Raw genomic sequence first — 13,940 nt, 5'->3', positions numbered from 1 at the left:
AAAAAAAACAAAAAACAAAAAACAAAAGTTCAGGACCAGGTGATTTCCCAGGGGAATTCTAACATTTAAGGAAGAGTTTATACCTATTCTTCTCAAACTTTTCCAAAAAATAAAAAAAAACAACAAATACTTCCAAATTCATTCTATGAGGCCATCATTCCTCTGATACCGAAAGCAGATAAAGACACCACTAAAAAAGAGAACTACATGCCAATATCTCTGATGAACGTGGATGCAAAAATCCTCAAGAAAATACTAACAAACTGAATCCAACAATACATTTTAAAAAATCATTCACCACGATCAAGTGGGATTTATTTCTGTGTTGCAAAGGTGCTTCAATACTCACAAATGAATCAATGTGATAATCACATCAATAAGAGAAAGGATAAGAACCATACGATCATTTCAATAGATGTAGAAAAAGCATTTGACAAAGTATAACATCCATTCATGATAAAAACCCTCAACAAAGTATGTTTACAGGGAACATACCTCAACATAATAAAGGCCATCTGTGAAAAACCCACAGCTAACATCATCCTTAATGGGGAAAAACTGAGAGCCTTTCCCCTAAGGTCAGGAACAAGACTCTTACCACTTTTACTCAACATAAAACTGGAAGTCCTAGCCACAGCAATGAGACAACAAAAAGAAATAAAAGGCATCCAAATCAGTAAGGAAGAAGTCAAACTTTCACTATTTGCAGATGACATGATCCTCTATATGGAAAACCTGAAAGACCCCACTGAAAACCTGCTAGAACTGATACTCAAATTCAGTAAAGTCTCAGCATACAAAATCAACGTACAGAAATCTGTTGCGTTTTTATACAGCAATAATGAAGCAGTGGAAAAAGAAATTAAGAAAACAATCCCATTTACAATTGCACTCAAAACAATAAGATACCTAGGAATTAACCTAACCAAGGAGGTGAAAGACATGTACTCTGAAAACTACAACTGATGAAAGAAATTGAGGAAGACACAAAGAAATGGAAAAACACTCCCTGTTCATGGATTGGAAGAACAAGTATTGTTAAAATGTCTAAACTACCCAAAGCAGTCTACACATTTAATGCAATCCCTATCAAAATACCACCAGCATTTTTCACAGAGCTAGAACAATCCTAAAATTTGTATGAAACTGCAAAAGACCCTGAATAGCCAAAGCAGCTTTGAAAAAGAAACCCAAAGCTGGAGGAACGACAATTCTGGACTTCAAGTTATATTACAAAGTTGTGGCAATCCAAACACTATGGTACTAGCACAAAAAATAGACACATAGATCAATGGAACCGAATAGAAAACCCAAAAATAAACCCACAACTACATGGTCAATTAATCTCTGACAAAGTAGGAAATAATATCCAGTGGGAAGAAGTCTCTTCAACAAATGATGTTGGGAAAACTGGATAGCAACATGCAAAAGAAAGAAAATGGATCACTTTTTTACACAATACACAAAAATAAATTCAAAATTAATTAAACACCTAAATGAGAGACCTGAAACCATAAAAAATCCTAAAAGAGAACACAGGCAGACACTTCTTTGACATAGGTCATAACAACTTCTTTCTAGATATGTCTCCTGAGGCAAGGGAAACAAAAGCAAAAATAAAGTATTGGGACTGTATCAAAATAAAAAGCTTTTGCACAGTGAAGGAAACAATCAACAAGATATTTACCAATGACATATCTGATTAAGGTTGAGTATCCAAAATATGTAAAGAACTTATAAAACTCAACACCCAAAAAACAAATAATGCAATTAAAAAGTGGGCAGAAGACATGAACAGACATTTCTCCAAAGAAGACATACAGATGGCCAATGGACACATGAAAAGATGTTCATCATCACTATCAGGGAAATGCAAATCAAAACTACAATGAGATATCACCTCACACTTCACACCTGTCAGAATGGCTAACAACAACACAAGAAACAACATTTATTGGTGAGGATGTGGAGAAAAAGGAATACTCTTGCACAGTTCATGGGAATGTAAACAGATACAGCCACTCTGGAAAACAGTATGGAGATTCCTCAAAAAGTTAAAAATAGAACTACTTTATGATCCAGTAACGATACTACTGGGTATTTACTCAAAGAATACAAAAACACTAATTCAAAGGGATACATGCACCCCTATGTTTATTGCAGCACTATTTACAATAGCCAAATTATGGAAGCTGCCTAAGTGTCTATTGATTGATTGATGAATGGATAAGAAGATGTGGTATATATACAATGGAATATTATTCAGCCATACAAAAGAATGAAATCTTGCCATTTGCAATGACATGGATAGAGCTAGAGGGTATAATGCTAAGCGAAATAAGTTAGTCAGAGAAAGACAAATACCATATGATTTCACTCATATGTGGAATTTTAAAAAGAGATTTTATTTATTTATTTGAGAGAGAGAGAGAGCTTGAGTTGTGGGGAAGGGCAGAGGGAAAGGGAGAAGCAGAATCCCCACTGAGCAGAGAGCCTGACATGGAGCCTATCCCAGAACCCTGGGATCATGACCTGAGCTGAAGGCAGGTGCTTAACCAACTGAGCCACCCAGGTGCCCCCACTCAGAAACACATGAGCAAAGGAAAAAAAAAAAAGAGAGAGACAAATCAAGAAACAGACACTTGACAGACCATAGAGAACACACTGATGGTTACCAGAGGGGAGGTGGATGGGGGGAGGGGTCAAATAGGTGATGGGGATTAAAGAGCGCACTTAATGATGATGAGCATTGAGTAATGTGTAGAATTGTTGAATCACTATATTGTACACCTGAAACTAATATAACACTGTATGTTAACTATACTGAAATGAAAAATAAAAATTAATAATAAATATTCTGGACACAAGTTCTTAATCAACTATATGATTTGAAAACATTTTCTGCATTCCATGGGCTGTTTCTTTACTTTACTAATGGTACCATTTGTAGCACAAAAGTTTTTAATTTTGATGAAAGCCAATTTATCTACTTTTTTATTGTTATGTTAATCACCATACATTACATCATTAGTTTTTGATATAGTGTTCCATGCAGTTTATCTACTTTTTATTTAGTTGCTTGGACTTTTGGTGTCTGTCATACCTACAAAAAACATCGCATAACCCAAGATCATGAAGATTTTCTCCTATATCTTCTAAGAATTTTAGAGTTTTAGCTCTTACATTTGGATCTTTGATTCAGTTAATTTTTGTGTGTAGTTTTAGGAAGGGCTCCAAATTTATCTTTTTTTAATGTGATACAAAACTTTCCCAGCACCATTTGTTGAAAAAACTATTCTTTTTCATTGAATTTTCTTGACATCTTTGTTGAAAATCAATTGACTGTAAATGTAGAGATTTTTGTGGGGGTGGGGTGTATCTCAATTCTCTTCTATTGATCTGTCTACTCTTATACCACTGCCACTTACGGGCAAAACTTATGATGCTAACATTGTAATAAGTTTTTTTAAAATCAGAAGATATAGTTCTTCCAACTGTTCTTTTTAAAGATTGTTTTGCCTATTCTGGGTCTTTTGGAATTTTCATATGAATTTTAAGATCAGCTTGTCAATTTCTGCAAAAATCTAGTTGAGCCAGCCCACTTTGTATTCTCGCTTGAGAATGTTAAGCATCTCTGATTCATCCCATCCGCTCCCCTTTTCCTCAACCCTTTGCTTTCTATGGCTTGTGCTGTCAGGTTTTTCTTATAAGCTGTTGACATTTGTTTTGGAGGTATTGATGCAGACACCTTCAATATCTGGGTGTGTTTGGGACAGAGCAACTCTGCAATCTGTACCATTGGCCAAGACAGATTATGAGTCTTCAACTGAAGACATACACTGATTTTAGAGAAGTTAAAATGTGAAAAGAATGTGTGTCTTCGAATTGAAAAAATATGGTACCTGCATCCTTTTTCCATCCTTGCCCCAAAGTGTAATTTCCTGCAGAGCAGAGTGAACTTTCTAGAAAGTAAGTTGAACCATATCAACTTTTTGGCTGAAGACCTTCTGAATGACTTTCCATGTCAGTCACCATAAAATATAAACTTTCTACCATTGTGTTCAAGACTTTATGGGCTCTCTTAAACAATCAGCCTCTTGGATGGCATTTCCTACAGCTCTCACTCTGACTGCTCTGTTCCAGTCATACTGGCCTCCTTGACACTCCTCAGACACACCAGGCATATTCCCATTTCAGGATTTTGCATTTGCTGCTCACCCTGCCTGGAACATTTTTCCTAAGATACCCAAATAACTCAATCCCTTACTTCTCTCAGTCTCTGCTCAAATGTCACCTCTCAGAAAGGCCTTTTTGCCCAACTGATCTAGAAAAGCTCCACTGTCACTCTGTCTCCTTTCTCTCTTAATTTTTCTTTTTTTTTTTTTAAAGATTTTATTTATTTATTTGAGAGAGAGAGAATGAGAGCAAGCACATGAGAGGGGGGAGGGTCAGAGGGAGAAGCAGACTCCCCGCTGAGCAGGGAGCCTGATGCGGGACTCGATCCCGGGACTCCAGGATCGTGACCTGAGCCGAAGGCAGTCGCTCAACCAACTGAGCCACCCAGGCGCCCCTCTTAATTTTTCATTTTACCACCCCCACCTCCATTACCTTCTTCCTCATCTAGAATGTAAGCTCTGGGAGAGCAGAGACTTTGTCTGGTTTCATTACCCTGTGCTTAGAATGACCAACATACAGCAGGTGCTCAATCAGTGTTTGCTGAATAAATGAATGGATGTGCAAGCACATGGAAACAATGATGTTTGCCGCCTGGTTAAAACTGGATGAATTGAACTTGGAAGCATGGGTAAGAAATGCAAACATGTGAATAAGCCTTGGACAGTAGAGAGCAGTGAAGTCTGTGAAAAATTGGAGAGTGCAGGCCCCATGTCAGGGGTCCCTGTTGTTAGTCATTTCCTAAAGCATGTTTGTGGTTGAATCTGGCTTAGTGTGTGAATGGGAAGGGGGGCATGTAGAGGGAGAAGAAACAGACTTTGATCAAAGGTGAAAGGAAATTTAATAACTTGCTTGAGAATAGTAGGGCTTTTCATGAGGGTGTCAGCATCCTAAAGCTCTGGTCTCCAAAGAGGAAAACATGTGTCCCAGGTGAAGTTCAAAGCAATCCAGCAGTCTGTGAGAGGGAAATATTAGGGCCTTAATTTATATTCACTTTTATGAAAATAAAAAAAAATAAGCTCTGCTAATATTTGCCATGTGTACTGAACCCAGGACCCTCAATTTCTGCCTGTGTCTGACAGTCATGGTCATGGGTGCCACACAAGGACTCCTGAAGAAAATTTGGGAATAAAGACAGCAAAGGTCTTTAGTGCCCTCACTCAGTTATTCACTTTCAGAACATTGTGGCATATTGCTATTGACTTGTCAAATGGATATATGGATTATATTATCTAGTTAAATCTCACATAACCCTCACAAAATGCACAAGTGTCTTCAAATATTTTCTTCAAAGAAGCCACAGATCAAAGCTAACACTAATCATACAAAGAATATCCACCACAAGAAGATAGCAAAGCCAGCACTTATCACCAGGGGAGAATAATAATAATCACATTAGATTTACACATTGAAGCTTCTTTGCTGTGATCATTTATTACAGGTAGCAAAGAAAAATGCTTTTGTAGCATTACAAATACATTTTTAAAATTATTTAATCATATTTACTGAATCTTTGGCAGATCCTTTTACAATTTCTGTTTATGTAATTTCGTGTGCATAATAACCTAGTACAGTTGTACATGTAATTTAAAATTGAATAAATATGCATATGTTGAAGTTGTGTGCAAATTTTTAAGTTTTTACTGATAAAGCTGTATAATTAAACTAGCCTGGAGTCACAATCCTGGTGTGAAGCTCTCTCAGAAGGCCCAGCAAGCCTGTCTGAGCAACATCCAAGCACTTAAAGTTGAAGGGTGTGGGTTATTCCTTTGTCCACATTTCCAGAGTCATGGGGGAAAGGTAGGCCAGAGATATAAACCAACCAGCATCAGAAGAAATAAGATAAGCTTTCCTTATCAAGCAACATAGTCCCTTTTTCATAAATGTGAATGACTATTAAGGATCTCCAAATATAAGACAAAGATCAAGATGAATAAATGGAACAAGAAAACCCAGAAGAAATAGGTAATTTGGTGAAAAGAGAAATTCTAGGGCACCTGGGTGGCTCAGTTGGTTAAGCGACTGCCTTCCACTCAGGTCATGATCCTGGAGTCCCAGGATCAAGTCCCACATAGGGCTCCCTGCTCGGCAGGGAGTCTGCTTCTCCCTCTGACCCTCCCCCGTCTCATGCTCTCTCTATCTCATTCTTTCTCAAATGAATAAATAAAATCTTTAAAAAAAAAGTATTAAAAAAAAAGAGAAATTCTATAATTCTAATTAATATCATAAGAGAGACCAGATATGCTGAATAAGAACTTAAAGCTAGAATAGCCAGACAAGGAATGAGAGAATAAATAAGATATATTTCAGATATAAAGAGGCAATCCAGGAATGTCCAATATATTTCAATAGAATATTAAGTATTTCACAAAGATAAAAGAGAAATCTAGGGAGTAAATTTGCCTTTAAAATTTTTTTCCTAATTATTTATATGAAGTATAACCTTGATACTAAACTTGGTAAAGACAATACAAATTAAAAAATTATAGGCCTAAATCACTTGTGAATACTTATTTGAATGCTCTCTATAAAATATTAGCAAAAAGGATCCAACAACACATTAAGAAAAGGATATACCATGGCCGAGTGGGATTTATTTCAGGAATGCAAGGTTGGTTCAATATTTAAAAATTCATGGTATAATATACCACATTAAGAAATGTGAATGAAAAGTATCATCTAATTATCTCCATATACGCTGAAAAGACTTTCAACAAATTAAACAGCCTCTCCTGATAAAAACACTCTCAAGAAAAAGTCCATTTTTGCTTCAGTGATTTGAGAGGTCACTTTTATTATACACTGAAATTCCATATGTACTTGTACCTATTTCTGGATATTCTATTCTAGCTCACTGGTCTGTTTTTCTATTCATGTACCAACACTACGCTATTTTCTTTTTCTTTTTTTTTTTTTTTTATTTATTTGAGAGAGAGAGAATGAGAGAGAGAGCACATGAGAGGGAGGAGGGTCAGAGGGAGAAGCAGACTCCCTGCCGAGCAGGGAGCCCGATGCGGGACTCGATCCCGGGACTGCAGGATCATGACCTGAGCTGAAGGCATTCGCTTAACTAACTGAGCCACCCAGGCGTCCACTACGCTATTTTCATTACCAAAACTTTGTGGTATATTTTAATACTTGGTAGGGTTAGTTGCCTCTCATAGTTTTATTTTGTGGTAGTTTCCTGTATATTATTGAATGCTTATTTTTCCATTTGAAGTTTATTATTATTTACTGATATTTTCTTTGTTACACAATATGATCTGTTCTTGTGAATATTCCTTGTGTGCTTGAGAAAATGAATTTCCTATTATCAGGGTTAAAGTTTAATACACACCCATAAGGTATATTTTTTTATTACAATGTTAATTTTTTTATATCCTTACTTATTTTTGTCCACTTATCCAATACCACTGAGGTGAGACTTCAATCCTGATGACTTTGGGGTTTTGTCTTTTGTTCCATTAGTGAAAGATTTTGATGTTTCATGCTGTGTTTTGTGGAACTTCACCTATATATACTGTTCATGCAGCTACTTGCTGTCCTTGCAAATTTTCTTAGATTAACAGTATGATGGTTGGCTTCTCTTTCCTCCCACACTCCCATAAGCTTATTTTTCTGGAAAAAAATCATGGTGATCCTGAGTAATGGTTTAAAACCATTTTTATAATTTCCTGGTATCAGATCCCCTGGATCTGGGAGAGATGGAATATCTTGGGCTGTGGTACTGAGACACTGTCTAGGACAGTGTTGTGCTGAGGATTCTGGGTATGGTCATGGGAGGACAGTGCGGGGGGGGGCGGGGTGTATCTCTGAGGCTTTGGGTATAATGGTAGCCTGTAAAGTGTTGGACAAATTCTGGAGGAGCTTGATAGAAGTGAGATTAACTTCATACCAGCTCCTTTTTGTTTCTCCAGATTTGCCTTAGCATAACTGGCTCCCAGGGAGACCTCTAGAAGGCATGCTAGGAGGGGAATGAGCTCCAACATGGCTATTTGAGTGGATTCATCCCAATCCTCAAACCCTCTAAAATCCCTGGCAACTGGTGATAAACAAGACTGACTTTTCTTAATGTCCCAGAAGACAAAAATATGGCCCTCTTCCCTATTCTCAGCTCCCAGTTGCTACCCCTTTGTAACCCATTTTCCTCTCCAAGGTCTTTTTACATGAATCTCCATATTGGGGTAACCTGGAGTGACTGGCCTCACCTCCCAACTTTCCTTCCATGACCTGAGAGCCATGTGGCCAGCCCCTACACACTCCACGTGTGTGTGGAAAGAGGTATTGGGACAGGGGAGAGCTGTGAGCTGTTCTGGAAGGGAGCAGGAAATTGATTTGTAGACAGACACAAAGCAATTTGAACTACCAAGTGAAGACCTATATTATGGAGGTAAATTATGCTGCCAACCTTGAAACAAGGAACCTAGATGACATCAATTTTTACGAAGGCTCTGTTTTGATCCACTTCAAAGAACTCACTGGGGTTAGTCTTGTAAGTTTCATAATCCATCGGCCAACTGAGCATGTGGAATGATACTTCATCATGAAAATAGACTCATCCGGGAGAGAGTAAGAAGAATCAAAGACAAATGAGGTTTATGTCCCACCAAGTCAAGGAGAGTGATTAGTTTGCTGTCATCATCTTTACCTTTGTGTTGTGGAGTTTCAGCCTGAGCATGAAAGTAACACCCAGGGAGTTCACCTTGATGTGGGCCTACCCACCTGGGACATGGGCATGTGTATGAGGGAGAAAGCACCCTAATGGAGAACAAGGATGTACCTGGACAATTGGCAGCTTGTCTTGTGGTTCCCACCCCCATTTCCCCTTTCTCCCTTTTGTTTATCTTTCTCTTCTCTTCTTCCTCCTTCATCCCCTCTATGGGTGACTGGATTTGTTTCTAGAACTCTTGGAAAAAGGAGCAGTAATAAAAAAAAATGAAACACTTTTTTTCTGTGAAATTCTCTGTGGGTCATTAATAAACCAATGCATTTCTGCCTTGACTAACAGTCCAGGTCAAGCACTAGCATTTCCAGCACATCCCCAGCTCTGGCCATAGCCCTCAGAGATTCTTACAGCAAATGGTGGCTGAGATGAATGTGTGAAGCAAGGATGTGGCAGGATTTGCATCTGTGTGCTGTAGAGGAGAGCATGACTCTTTCATTTAATAGATTGGGAAACAGAGTCATAGAAGGTTACTGGTATGAGATTAGTCAGTTTTCAGGAAAAGGCATGATAGAAACAAAATTTGGGAATCTGGAAAGAAGAAGAATGAATGGAAAGGAATTTGGCAAATTGGAGGAAAAAAATGAAACTCAAGCTTGCAGAGGGGAAAGGCTAAATGCAACCTGGAGTTGCCTAAACTCCAGAAGGCCACAGGTGTCTCTGAGGGTGGGATTCAGCTTGGGTTCAAAATAGGAAGATCGGTGGAAAGTCTACAAGAAGAATTTGGATCTCCATATTGCCTCCAGAACCCGCCAGCTTTGGTGACTGCTTACCTTTGCAGAACATTGCGGTGTTGCTCCTTGGAGAGGATGATGTAAACGGAATCTGGGCTCAGGGACACTGGACTGCTGCAAAGGTGCTGCAATGAAAACAGGAGGTTAAGTACAAATGAATATATTGAATGGTGCTGGTGTCTCAGTCCCTGGCCCCCATTTGCCACCTAGAATAACTCATAGTTGTAGTTATATAATTATATACAGTGATTGACAGGTATAGAAAATAAGCAAATGAACTAATAAGACAATCATTATTAACTCTGAGGTAGAGGAAATGTTATATAAGAAATTGTTTTCGTCGTACACCACTCAGCCATGAATAATATTTATATAAGCACTGAGTATTGATTTAACCAAAAATTATAACTATATGAGGAGGATGAGGGAAGATTTGTAAGAATGTTAAATCCTCATCTCCTATATTAGGAAGTCTACGGTTAGTACCTAAAACTGAAAAATCAAGAAATAGTAGGCCAATATGTCTTTCTATAATGTGAAGGTAAACACATATACTCACACAGCTACAAAATGGTGAAAGCATTTACTGTGTAGAGCAAGAATCGGGGATGGGAGATTTATTTTAAATTTTTGAATGTATACCTTTTCATGAAGATGGTGCCAAAGGTGAAGAAGGAAGCCCTTGCCACCACCCCCAAAGCTGAAGCCAAAGCAAAGTCTTTGAAGGCCAAGAAAGCAGTGCTGAAAGGCTTCCACAGTCACACACACAAAAAGATCTGCATATCACCTAACTTCCGATGGCCCAAGACACCGCGTCTTCAAAGGCAGCCCAAATATCTTCAAAAGGGTGTCCCTAAGAGAAACAAGCTTGACCACTGTGCCATCATCAAGTTCTCCCTAACTACCAAGTCAGCCATGAAGAAAGTAGAAGACAACAACACACTTGTGTTCACTGTAGATATCAAGGCCAACAAGCACTAGATCAAACAGGCTGTGAAGAAGCCCTATGACATTGATATGGCCAAGGTCAACACCCTGATCAGGCCTGATGAAGAAAAGAAGGCATATGTTCGACAGGCTCCTGACTGTGATGCTTTGGATGTTGCCAACAAAACTGGGATCATGTACACTGAGTCCAGCTGGATAAATCTAAATATAAATTTTTTCACCATAAAAATTTTTTTGAATATATATAATAGTAGTTAACAGAGATATGATAAAGTGTTTGCATTATAATTATATATAATATATATTAAACATAATACATGTGTATATGTATGCATATATATTATATATACGTATTATATAGTTATATATTATATATATTATCATGTAGTAGGTATATGTATATATTATATATATACATAAATATTATATGTAGTAGGTAGAGAGGATGTCACAGTTTGAAAGATATGTCAAAGTGCTTGCATGTTTGAGAAATGATCCCTTATATTTTTAGACTTTGATTATAAAATGTTCTGAAGATTCTAAAGCCCATCACTTCTACCATCACTGTATTTAAATGAAATAACCACCCCCCCCACCCCAAGCAACACAGCAATGAGAATGTAATATTTTGACCTCCCCTCTCCCAAGACTTCTTCAGGAAACAGTGGGGAAATAAATTTCAGTAATTTATGAGCATGTAACTCAAATAAATATTGAGGCCCTAAGTACTGACAAAGAAGCAATAGTCAGCAATTAAAAAGTAATTTCGATGTTTACTAACATCACTTAAAAAATATTATAACGGATCCACTCATAACCCACAGCCACAGTTTCTAGAATGTCCTTTTCTTTCTGTTGCAGTTCGCTGACACCTCTGACTAGTCCAAAGTCACCCATTCTTGAAACCCTTAATTCTTCACTCCTTACCTGGACTAATCTCCAAGAATTTTACCTCTCCAGTTCTCGTGTCTTTCTACCCATTCTCCTGGTTTTATATCACCAAAGCTCTTCTTGTAAGGTGTAAGCAGAGAGGAAAGACAAAATTGTCTTCAGCAGGTAAAAAAGAAGAGAGAAATCCTGAGAATATTTATTAATGAATTTTGTTCCCATCACCAATGGAAAAATTATTTTAAACTAATTCCTCTTTATAATAAATAAATGAAATGATAATTTAGGTGTTCTTTTGAAATGTTTTCATATTAACATTCTTATATTCATATAAATTGTTATTTTAAAAACATGGTTTAAGACAAATTAACTCATACATACTGACTCTGAAATGGAAATAACTAGAAATTTTTAACAGAAAGTTTTTAAATATAGAAATGCACAAAGAATAAATAATAATACCAGTGCCTCACCACCTGGAATTAATAGATCCTAATAGGTTTCCACGTTTGCTTTAGGCATTTTTTTTTTAATTTTAAGAAACAAGATGTTACATGTTAAATTAAACAAGATGTTACAAATTAAATTAAATAAATAAAGACCAGTGGTCATAGGATTTGGAGAGATTATCTAACAAGGGCAGGTGGGGGTTGGTAGGGAAGGGCAGAAGTGTTCTGAGAGTGGCTCCATGAAATCTATAAAAGAGAAGCACAAAAAGTTATAGCTGGGAACTTACAGCAAAAATTATAATTAATGGTGGACTGTTAAAAAATCCTTCCTTATAGAGTTGAGCAAGATGGCGGAAGTGTAGGAGACCTGGATTTCGTCTGGTCCCAGGAATTCAGCTGGATAGGGATCAAACCACTCTGAACACCTATGAACTCAACAGGAGATCGAAGAAAAGAAGAGCAACAACTCTCTGAACAGAAAAGCGACCACTTTCTGGAAGGTAGGACGTGTGGAGAAGTGAATCTGAGGCGATATTCGGGAGGATAGACGGCGGGGGAGGGGCCTCCATCGGCTGCTTCTGGCAAGTGATAGAACTGCAGAGCACAAAATCAGAACTTTTAGAAGCTGGCTCCGCTGAGGGACGTCGCTCCAGTGGCTAAGCAGGGGGTGGGACCCTCCGGGACAGTGTGGTCTCAGAACCCTCGGGGTCACAGAAAGACCGGGGGTGCCTGAGTGCAGCAGAGCTCCCAGGTATCAGAGCAGGGAAGCTGGCTGCAGAGATGGAGCCGAGGCGTGGGCTCTCAGCTCGGGGTTGCCATTAACCGTGACCTGCAGCACAGTTAGGCCACTGCTCCTCCAGCAGGGACCCAACAAGTGGCAGATCCGGGGAGACTCACCTTCCTCCCCTGGGAGGAGTGGTGCAGGAGCGCACTGCAGGGATCTGCTGGGTTTGGAGACTCCACACGGGGTCGGGTGCCAGAGATAGAAACACTCGGTCATAGGCCGGATGAGCAGAGAGTGCAGCCAGAGACCCGGGAGACGGGAGTGACTGCATGCTTTTCTCTGGGGGTGCACTGAGGAGCGGGCCCCGAGTTCTCGGCTCCTCCGGGTGGAGACTGGGAGGCTGCCATTTTCACTCTCGGCCTCCAAAGCTGTACAGAAAGCTTGCAGGGAACAAAAGCTCCGGAGAGCAAACCCGAGCAGATTACTTAGCCTGGACGGGGCAAGGGCGGGGCAATTCCGCCTCCGGCAAAGACATTTGGGAACCAGGCAACAGGCCCCTCCCCCAGAAGATCAGCAAGAACAGCCAGCCAAGACCAAGTTTACTGATCAATGAGAACGGCAGAACTCCAGCGCTAGGGGAATACTGCACATAGAATTCATGGCTTTTTTACCATGATTCTTTAGTCTTTCAAAGTTAATTTTTGAAATTTCCTTTATTTTTTTCTTTTTCTTTTTTTAATTTTTCTTCTTTCCTTTTTCAACCAACATCTTACCAATTCCTTTTTTTAAATCTTTTTAAATTTTCATTTTTACAGTCATATTCTATCCCTTCATTGTATTTACCTTATTTTTTGTATATATATATAAAGTTTTTCTTTCTTTAAAATTTTGGGATGTAGTTTCTTCTTTTTTATTTTTTATTTTTATGTTAATCCCCATACATTACATCATTAGTTTTAGATGTAGTGTTCCATGATTCATTGTTTGTGCATAACACCCAGTGCTCCATGCAGAATGTGCCCTCCTCAATACCCACCACCAGGCTAACCCATCCTCCCACCCCCCTCCCCTCTAGGACCCTCAGTTTGTTTTTCAGAGTCCATCGTCTCTCATGGTTCGTCTACCCCTCTGATTTCCCCCGCTTCATTCTTCCCCTCCTGCTACCTTCTTCTTCTTCTTCTTTTTTTTTTTTTCTTAACATATATTGCATTATTTGTTTCAGGGGTACAGATCTGAGATTCAACAGTCTTGCACAATTCACAGCGCTTACCAGAGCACATACCCTCCCCAGTGTCTATCAC

The 13,940-nt window shown here is 38.7% G+C and overlaps 1 pseudogene; it reads left to right on the top strand.

Moving 5' to 3' along the window:
• The first annotated feature begins 10,278 nt into the window (after nucleotides 1-10,278).
• Nucleotides 10,279-10,836, top strand: LOC102734708 (large ribosomal subunit protein uL23 pseudogene; annotated as a pseudogene).
• Nucleotides 10,837-13,940: the final 3,104 nt, after the last annotated feature.

Source organism: Leptonychotes weddellii, chromosome 5, assembly GCF_054177405.1.
Source record: "Leptonychotes weddellii isolate Sample4059 chromosome 5, ASM5417740v2, whole genome shotgun sequence".
NCBI lineage: Eukaryota > Metazoa > Chordata > Mammalia > Carnivora > Phocidae > Leptonychotes > Leptonychotes weddellii.
This window is presented reverse-complemented; position numbering and strand designations above follow the sequence as displayed.